This window comes from Panicum hallii, chromosome 2 (assembly GCF_002211085.1).
Source record: "Panicum hallii strain FIL2 chromosome 2, PHallii_v3.1, whole genome shotgun sequence".
Lineage (NCBI taxonomy): Eukaryota > Viridiplantae > Streptophyta > Magnoliopsida > Poales > Poaceae > Panicum > Panicum hallii.
The window spans coordinates 56,121,879-56,130,725 of record NC_038043.1 but is presented as its reverse complement, the minus strand read 5'-3'; positions in this window follow the sequence as shown (position 1 = coordinate 56,130,725).

Sequence of the window (8,847 nt, the reverse complement as noted above, 5' to 3'; positions counted from 1 at the left end):
CTTTTCAGCACTAATGTGGATAGGTGGGGCAAGGGCATCCACATGCATGGGTCATGAGTAAGAGAATGACCCAATTAGCCCCAAACCAGAGCGTGCTTAAGCTACTAATAAACCACTACACGATCTGGCCAAGTACTACCTTGGCCATGATCATGACCCTAGCTAGTGTGTGCTTTGTTGGCCATCAGCTCAGCCCACCCGGGCCCACAGGCCACCCAAAATGTAAAAATTGCTGGTGTCTGCATCAGCTCATCCTCTGCATCCATCACACATCCACATGCATGGTACACACTCAAGTTAGGTAGGTGGTGAAGGTGAAAAAAAAATCTGAATAATCCAAGCGGAGAGATTTGAGGTTTCATCACTCCAGAAGAAAGAAAGTCTCTGGAGCAGGATGATTTGATGGCGCCTTTTAGGACCACGGTCTCCTCAGGATTGCATGCTTCCTACTCCAATGGGGTTAGGTTGCTGCTGCAAGGTGCCGATAACATCCGTCAAATTTCCACATGCTTTGCTAATTCCAATGAGGAACCCTATCTGTCGGTCTGGTGCACGCAACGCAAGTGATGGGCTCTCTCTCATAAACAATTTTTTTATATAAAAAAAAAGATAAAAGTTTCAGCCTCTCTGCGTGGGTGTTAACACACGGCTCACCTGACTGACGTAACAGTTCTGTAACCGCCGCCGACAAGGTTAAGGTCCAGCCATTTGTCAAGTTGTCAGGTGAGCTCAACGTGCCACCGGATCATTGATCTTGGCAACGACGAGGTCTAGCTGAACAGAAGCGTACGGCGCTTGCAGCAGCAAGCCAACGAAGATGGATGGAACTTGGAAGGAAGGCGTCGCTCTCGCGGCCGCGGTGGCGAAGGACGACGGCGACGACGACGGGGGAGGAGCCCGGCCGCGACTGGTGGGCCGCGCCGGTGGGCTGGGGTGTCAGGTGAGTGGGAGGAGGAGGAGGGATGGCGGGATGGGGCCCGGCAAAAGGAGAGGGCGGGCAGGACGGGGACAGGGGATCGCGGCGTGGCGCCCACGGTGCCTGGCGTGGCGGCGGCAGGGTGCCCCGGCCCTGTCCCTGACTCCCTGGGCGGGCGCGCCCCACCACACCACGGCTCGCGATCGGTGCCTCCCTCTCCTGCAGGCCAGGGCGCGCGACGGCGACCGCCCACCCGTCCCAGCGCTACCACTGTTCCGGTGCCCCGTGCAGCACCAGCCGCCGTCGACTCCTGCTGGCGCTGCTGCCTGGGTGGCTAGCGGCCGGCTAGCTGGCTCTGACGGCGGCCGGCGGCTCTCGCTCTCGGCTCTTGCACGCAACGGTCAGGTAATCTAGCTCGGGGGGCCACACGGTTTGACGCCCCGGGTGGCGCTCCACGTGGAAGTCGTTGAAAACCCCAAGCGTTTCCGTGAACCCATCCACACGCACACGGCCGAGCGTGAAGAGCTGATCGAGGACAGGAGCCACCAGCGCCTGCTGTCTCACCTCACGAGCACACATGGGCTGTCTGTCTGGAAACCCGTCCTGCTGGGGAAAGTGGTTTTTACCTGGGCAAGATATCCAGTGCACATGGGGTGCCTTGTACACATCTGCACATGGCCCATCCTAGCCATCCAAGGAGCATCCGACGGCAGCTGCAACATTTACACTTTAGCCCCCCATCTGTCCTTGCCGTGCGAATTTATTTTCTAAAAAGACCCCCACGTTCCTCTTCTCTCCCAAAGACAGGACAGAGCAACGTTCCTTCTCCTGGAAGGAAGATCGTGCCTCTCTCTCGCTGGTACACGGAGACACAGCGATCGCCGCCGCCGCCATCAGCTGCGTCCTCTCCGGACGCCGTCGCCGTCGCCCTTGACGTCGCCCACGCCCTCGCCGGACGCCGCCGCCTCCACCAGATGCGCCCTCGCCGGCCGCCGCCGCCACCACAATGCCCTAGCCGCGGTTTCCGGTAGCGCCACCACCTGCGCCCTCGCCGGACGCCGTCGCCGTCACTGTCACCCTCGCTGTCGTGTTGCCTCCATCGTCGCTGTGGCATGGCAGCACCGACATGCCCTGGCCGTGGTGGCTTGATGGACCTTCTCAACGCCATGGCCGCGTGAAGGGTGGCTGGCCCTGGTGGTTGCAGTCCGGAAGACATAGCAGTTCCAGATGATGTCATCATTCAAGGCCATGATCCCTTTGAACCCACGGTGCTTGGTGAAGATGGTGGACCCATGCAGATCGACCTTCCTGTCCATAACCTTGTTGAAGCTCCGCATCATGCTGATTCTTATGAGGGATTGAATACACCTAAAAAGGATCCAATCAGCTCAACATCGGTGAGCAATTTTTCTTCTTGTTCTAATTTATTCATCATTCATAAGTGTCACAAGCTGCACAATTTGATATTAATTCTTTATTTATATTTCTCATTGCAGTCGTCATGGTTTGTACCTTATTGCAAGGATGAGAGACTGAAACCAGCTGTTGGAATGTTATTTGATACTCTTGATGAAGTGGAAGAATTCTACAAGATATATGCACATGAAAGTGGGTTTTCGGTTCGTGTAGGAGCTCAAACCAAAAAGAGTGATGTGGTTGAAAATAAGAGATTTGTGTGTTCGAGGGAAGGTTTCTCAAAGAGACGTGCTGAGCCGAACATGCAAAAGAAGCACTCAGAGTCAAGATGTGGATGCAATGCACGTATATATGTGAAGCTGAATCAGGAGAATAGGTACTATATTGCTTCTTTTGTTGAGGAGCATAGCCATGGTCTAGTTTCACCTGATAAAATTCCTTTTCTTCGATCCAATCGTACAATCAGTCAAAGAGTCAAAACGACCTTGTTCACATGTCACAAAGCAAGTATTGGTACCTCGCAAGCATATAGACTTTTACAAGTCAGTGATGGTTTTGATAATATTGGTTGCATGAAGCGTGACTTGCAGAATTACTACCGGGGACTTAGGGAGAAAATAAAGAATGCGGATGCTGAAATATTTGTGGCACAAATGGAGAGGAAGAAAGAGGCAAATTCTGCCTTCTTCTATGATTTTGTTGTGGATGAGCATGAAAAGTTACTCTACATATTCTGGGCTGATGCTACAAGTAGAAAGAATTATAATCATTTTGGTGATTTAGTGTCAGTCGATGCAACATATAGCACAAATGAATACAATATGAAATTTGTACCTTTTACCGGCGTGAACCATTATATGCAAAGTGTTTGCTTTGGAGCTGCTTTCATAGTAAATGAGAAGATTGAGTCATATGAGTGGTTGTTTCGTACATTCCCATTGGCAATGGGAGGAAAAGCACCAAGGCTTATCATAACAGATGAAGATGCTAGCATGAAATCAGCTATTAGAACTGTTCTACCAAACACAATTCATAGGTTCTGCATGTGGCACATTTTGGATAAATTTCCTGAGAAGGTTGGTCCTCCTACAAATCAAGACAAAGCAGTTTTGGGCTGCTTTGAAAACTTGTGTATGGGATTCAGAAACTAGAGAAGAGTTTGAGACGCGGTGGAATGCTATCATACCTGCTTATGGTTTTGAGAGCAATGAATGGTTGGCTAATAGATATCAAATTCGAGAGTCATGGATTCCAGCGTTCTTTATGGATATACCACTTGCAGGACTCCTAAGAACTACTTCAAGGTCTGAAAGCGCCAATTCATTTTTCAGTCGCTTTATCCACAGAAAATTATGTTTTATTGAGTTTTGGCTTAGGTTTGATACGGCCTTGGAATGCCAACGACATGAGGAGTTAAAGGCTGATCATGTTAGTATACATACCACACCTCTCTTACGTACCCCATGGGCTGTTGAAAAATAAGGAAGCATATTGTACACGCATAATGTGTTCTACATATTTCAACAAGAAGTGATTGCTGCTAGAGATCATTGTTCTGTTCTAGGTACTACACAACAAGATGATGCTAAGTTAGTTCTAATCAATGATGGGTCGGATAGGGATAGAGTGGTTGAGTGGTACACATCAAATAATTTTGGTCGTTGTTCGTGCAAGTTATTCGAAAAGATGGGAATTCCATGCCGTCATATTATTTTGACATTAAGAGGTGAAAAGCTATATGAACTACCTACATCTTATATTTTGAACAGATGGAAAGTAAGATGCAAGAGGTAAAAGATATCATATTTTCTATATATTTTCTTTGGTACATCTTACTTGACCATCTTTTTTGGTACATCTTACTTGACCATCTTTTTCTATACGTTATCTTAGGGAGATTGTGTACGATGAGGAAGGCAATCTATTGGATGAAAAGCCCATGGATCCAATTGAAGTTGAAAAAAGAAAAAAGATATCAATGGTGCGAAACAAGTTAGAAGATTTCATTCAAAGGGCAAAGAGTTCAAACGAGACCATGGATTTTTTAGTTTCAAGTGTGCTGAACATAGAAGGTTCTTTCAGCAACATTGCACTTAGCACGATGCCACAAACACAGGAAGAATATGAGAATTTTGTTGGTAGAAAAATTCCAGAAAAAATAGAAATACATCCGCCAAATGATGTTCGATCAAAGGGGAGATGTAAAAGAATCAAGGCTAAAGAACTGCCAAAGGCTCGCAAAGGAAAGAATGCGAAGAATTTGATGAAGGAACCACTTTAGTAGTTTAATTTGGGGCTGTTTTGTTTTTCTGTTTTGTAAGCTGAATGATGATCTTAATTTTAGTTGAATTATAGCTTCTGAATGTCAACTCATTTGACTCATGTCAGTGAGAAGTGAGTTTCAAACATTTGCCTCATTTGACTTCTGAATATTGTCTCAATTTAACTTCTATATTTCTGGTTTCTTTCTTGCAATGACACAAATTCAGTCATCTATTACAGCATGGTTCTACGCAACCAGTTTTCAGTCATCTATATAGTCTGTACAACCAGTTTCAGTCCTCTATTACAGCATGGTTTCTTTCCTGCAATGACACAAATTCAGTCATCATTTACAAGCTTCCCTCACACGTTCATTTTACAATCACAAGCTACTAAAATTACAGTTCAAATCCACCCAAAATTGTTGCTGAAGTTCATTGAAATGCACAAAAGAAAGTCATCTTTGTGAAGCTAGTCCAAGCAGAGGGGGCAGCAAGCTCGACCACCAGCGGTGTGCAGCAAGCTCAACCACCGGCGGTGCGTGTGCAGCAAGCTCTTAAGACATCCAATGGGTCTACCAGCTGGTGGGCAGCAGCCAACACGAGCTGCGGGCGCCGGCCTCCTTGCCGTTCTCTGCTCGTCGTTGGTTCTCATCGCTGTCCTCGTCGCGCACCATCTCTTCTGGCCGGACCGGCTCCAGCTCGGCGGCGGAGGGCGCGGCAGCTGCGAGCTGACCTGGGCGCTGCAGGCCGGTGCCCAGGTGCGACGGCCCTCGCGGCGTCCGAGCGGTGGCGGCGACCGGCAAGTACAGAGGCGCGGCGGGCGAGGACGGAGGCGCTGCGCCCTCTGCAAGCCGTGCGTGATGCCGTGGCGTTTGGTCCGGATGATGGCGGAGCCCGGGGAAGGAGGTGGCCGGAGAGGGCCCTGGCGGAGGCGCGCCTGGCGACGACGGAGGCGGCGCCCGGCGATGAAGTTGTGCCGGCGCCCGTCGCCCTCGGCCATGTTGTGTCCTGTCTTTGGGAGAGAAGAGGAACGCGGAGGCCTTTTCGAAAAATAAATTCGCACAGCAAGGACAGATGCGGGGGGTCTAAAGTGTAAATGTTGCAGCTGCCGTCGGATGCTCCTTGAATGGTCAGGATAGGCCATGTGCTTACGTGCACAAGGCACCCCATGTGCACCGGATATCTTGCCTTTTACCTGCCCGATCGCGTCCTTGCTTGGGATTCATCTCGCGTCGAGTGCCGTTCGCGAGGGCACGAAGCAACAGCTTAGCCCTAATCGCGCCGCTTTACGGACGCCATTGAAAGCCCTGCCGCTGCTAGCTTGGCGTTCCAGCTGCTGGGACTGGGATTGACTTCGTTTCCTTTCTCCCCGGTGCCGCCCAGGACGGCGAAATTATCACGGCCACGCACCCCTCCGCCGCCGCTCTGATTATCACGGATCGGCAGCAGCTCACGTGGGAGCTCGTCATGGCTCCCAGTCCATAGCCTTTCTAATCACGGTTAGTGAGCTGTGAGCACTCGTAACCCGCTTGGCCAGGTACAGGAGGAGGAGAAGAGGAGCAGTTCACAATGCCCAGCACGTCGCGCCTACTGCTCGAGTGCACGGCGTGGCCCGGTCAGACGGTTGCGGGCACGCCGCTGCGGCAACCACCGGGCGCCGAGGAGGTGACCCCGACACGCGCACCTGCCGATCGAGCTCCAGCCTCGCGTCGCGTCCCTCCCCGGCGAGAAGGGCGTGGTCCGGGCGCACGGCGCGCCCGCGTCGTCATCAGAGACGGCTCCGGATCGCGGCTTCCCTCTCGGGGGCGAGCCCGCCGGATCGTGGCGTGGCGCGGTGGTGACGGCTGCCGCGCCACTTGGGGACCGGACGTGCCGGGTGCGCCTGCGCGCGCACGCGATCTCGCTCCCCGATCACCTGACGAACGCTTTGATTCCCGTTTCCCCACCCGCACGGCTGGTCTCGTCCGCTTACGGGTCAGGTGATCAGGTCAGCTCTCCCCGGCGCCTACGCCTAGTGGAGCAGTGGTGGTGGCCTCGCTGCGGTCGGGGTCGCCGGCGTCGAGTTGGGCAACGCTACCAGGCGGGTGCGGGCTGTGGAAGCGTGGACGTCGCAGGCCCTACTCGCACTCCCACCCACGCACCCGTCCGGGGGGGAAGGGCTAGAAATGGAAGATACGATGCGATGCAAGTATGCAACGACCCGTCAGGGTCTCGTCTTTTCTTCACTCACCCTCGCTTGTCGTCTCTCAGTCGAATTCCTTTTCCTTTTCCCTTTACTTTTCTGACTGACACGCCGAGACTGATGGGGAATTCTCGCATGCATTCGGCTCGCCATTGGCAGAGCTCCGTCGAGCGATCGGGATCGCTGGTACTCCCCGTGCACAGTGTTTGGCTGTGGCGCTTGTGTTTTGCTCCTGGTGGGGTTCCAAATCATGGCTATTAGGACGAGGCGGGCGTGGCTCGGGTGCCACGTTGCACGCCCCCGCCCAGGCCAGCCCCACTACGGCGCGCGGCCAAGCCGGTCTCGATCGGTTGCTAATGGCGTCCGCTGTTGCCGTGGAGATCCTGTGCATGGTCCTCTGGGATAACAACCACCGAACCACCGCTAGGATACCACATCATCGCCCTAATCCCGCCTATACCTGGCAGATTAGCGCTAGCATGCTCTTGTTTTGGGTGTGCTTCGAGCTAGCATCATGATGTGCTTCGAGCTAGCATGCTCTTGTTTTTATTTTGCCGTCTCTTCGGTGTGTTCGGCATGCTTGCGCTTCAAGAATCTTCCGCTCCTTCAATTACGTTGAGTTACATGTACCAACCAATAAAATTGTATATCGCGTAAGGAGGGTATCCATTTGTGAATGGTTCCCGTCACGTGACCAATCGACCGTGAACAAATCTTTGGTCACGCGGACAAACTGTATCGTCGTCAAGTTGTGATGGGCATGTCGTTTTAGTGTCGTTTTCCTCTACGCATCCCATCATCATCAGACACGTCTTGTGCACACATTGATTCCACTTAGATTTATGCACAGTACCCCCGTGAGATCTTCATGGCTTGCTCCGCTATGCTTCGTCGATCTGCAGCATTTAGGGCAAGACCCCCAGCAAACAGAACACATTGGATTATTGCTACATTACTACTATATCTGAACAACAAACTGAACAGCAAGGGAGATGCGATGGGAGATACAGAACGAGCACAACACTACAGCTGTGTAAAAGCCAAGCAATAACTGGTCTGTTGACCTCGCTTTGTGTCCTACTAGTACTAGTTCTTTTTTTTTTTCTCTCCCTCTTGGCCCTTTTGCCCCTGGCTAGCGGCTGTCTGTGTGTCGCTTTGTACATTGGATGGATATGGGAGCGACTCTATTTTATTTTGCAGCATTAGCCCAGGGAGAACCGGTCAGGTTCTGCACCGGCCAAGGAAAACGCTACAAGTGTAGAAGAAAGGAAACTAGACAAAAATAAAGTGTTTATTTAGATGAAACAGATTAAAATAGTTTTCTGGCCACCAGCCAGCAGGTACCTTTTAAGAAACTTTAAGAAATGGAGCAGGATCTGGTCACTTCATGGGACGCACGACAATTGTTACCATTATGGCATGTTACTTGGCCAAATGGTTGCAAATAACTTGCAAGTTCAGCAAGGTCATAATGTCAGTGACCTGGAAGATGTACAAGTAAGGAAAACATTAGCACTCGCTAGCAAATAGTTGACATATCAGAAACCGTGCTACAGCTGCAGATTCGACCGCAAAAAATTCTTGATATCGATACAGAATTCAAACAGTACCTAATCGTGAGAGATCCATCTTCCAAACAAAACTAAAACGTGTTGTTCTTGCAGGAGTACGTCGGAGCAACGTCATTGACAAAAAGTGACCGAGATTGCCAACGCTGTTAGATCTTGTGGTGCGCTTTTTCCTCCCATTTGTTGATCCATTTTCGTCGACCAGATCAGCATGCATTGACGCTGAGTATAGTACTCCTCCCAAACGTCGGTTTTGAACTGAGTTTTTGCCAAATGTCAACGACCCAAGAAAAAGGAGAGGAAAAAAAATCGTCATTTCTTAAATGCTATAAAGTTGGAGGACAGGACGTACATGCTCTGCATGACAGAGGAACAACCAGCAGCACGACTGATCCGATCTCGTCGAAGATTCACATCTCCCTGAACAGGGAGTATGCTGCCACTTTAGTGTCATTTAGACATCAGCTTTCCTTTTTCTCCTTCTCTGATTGAGCTTTTGCT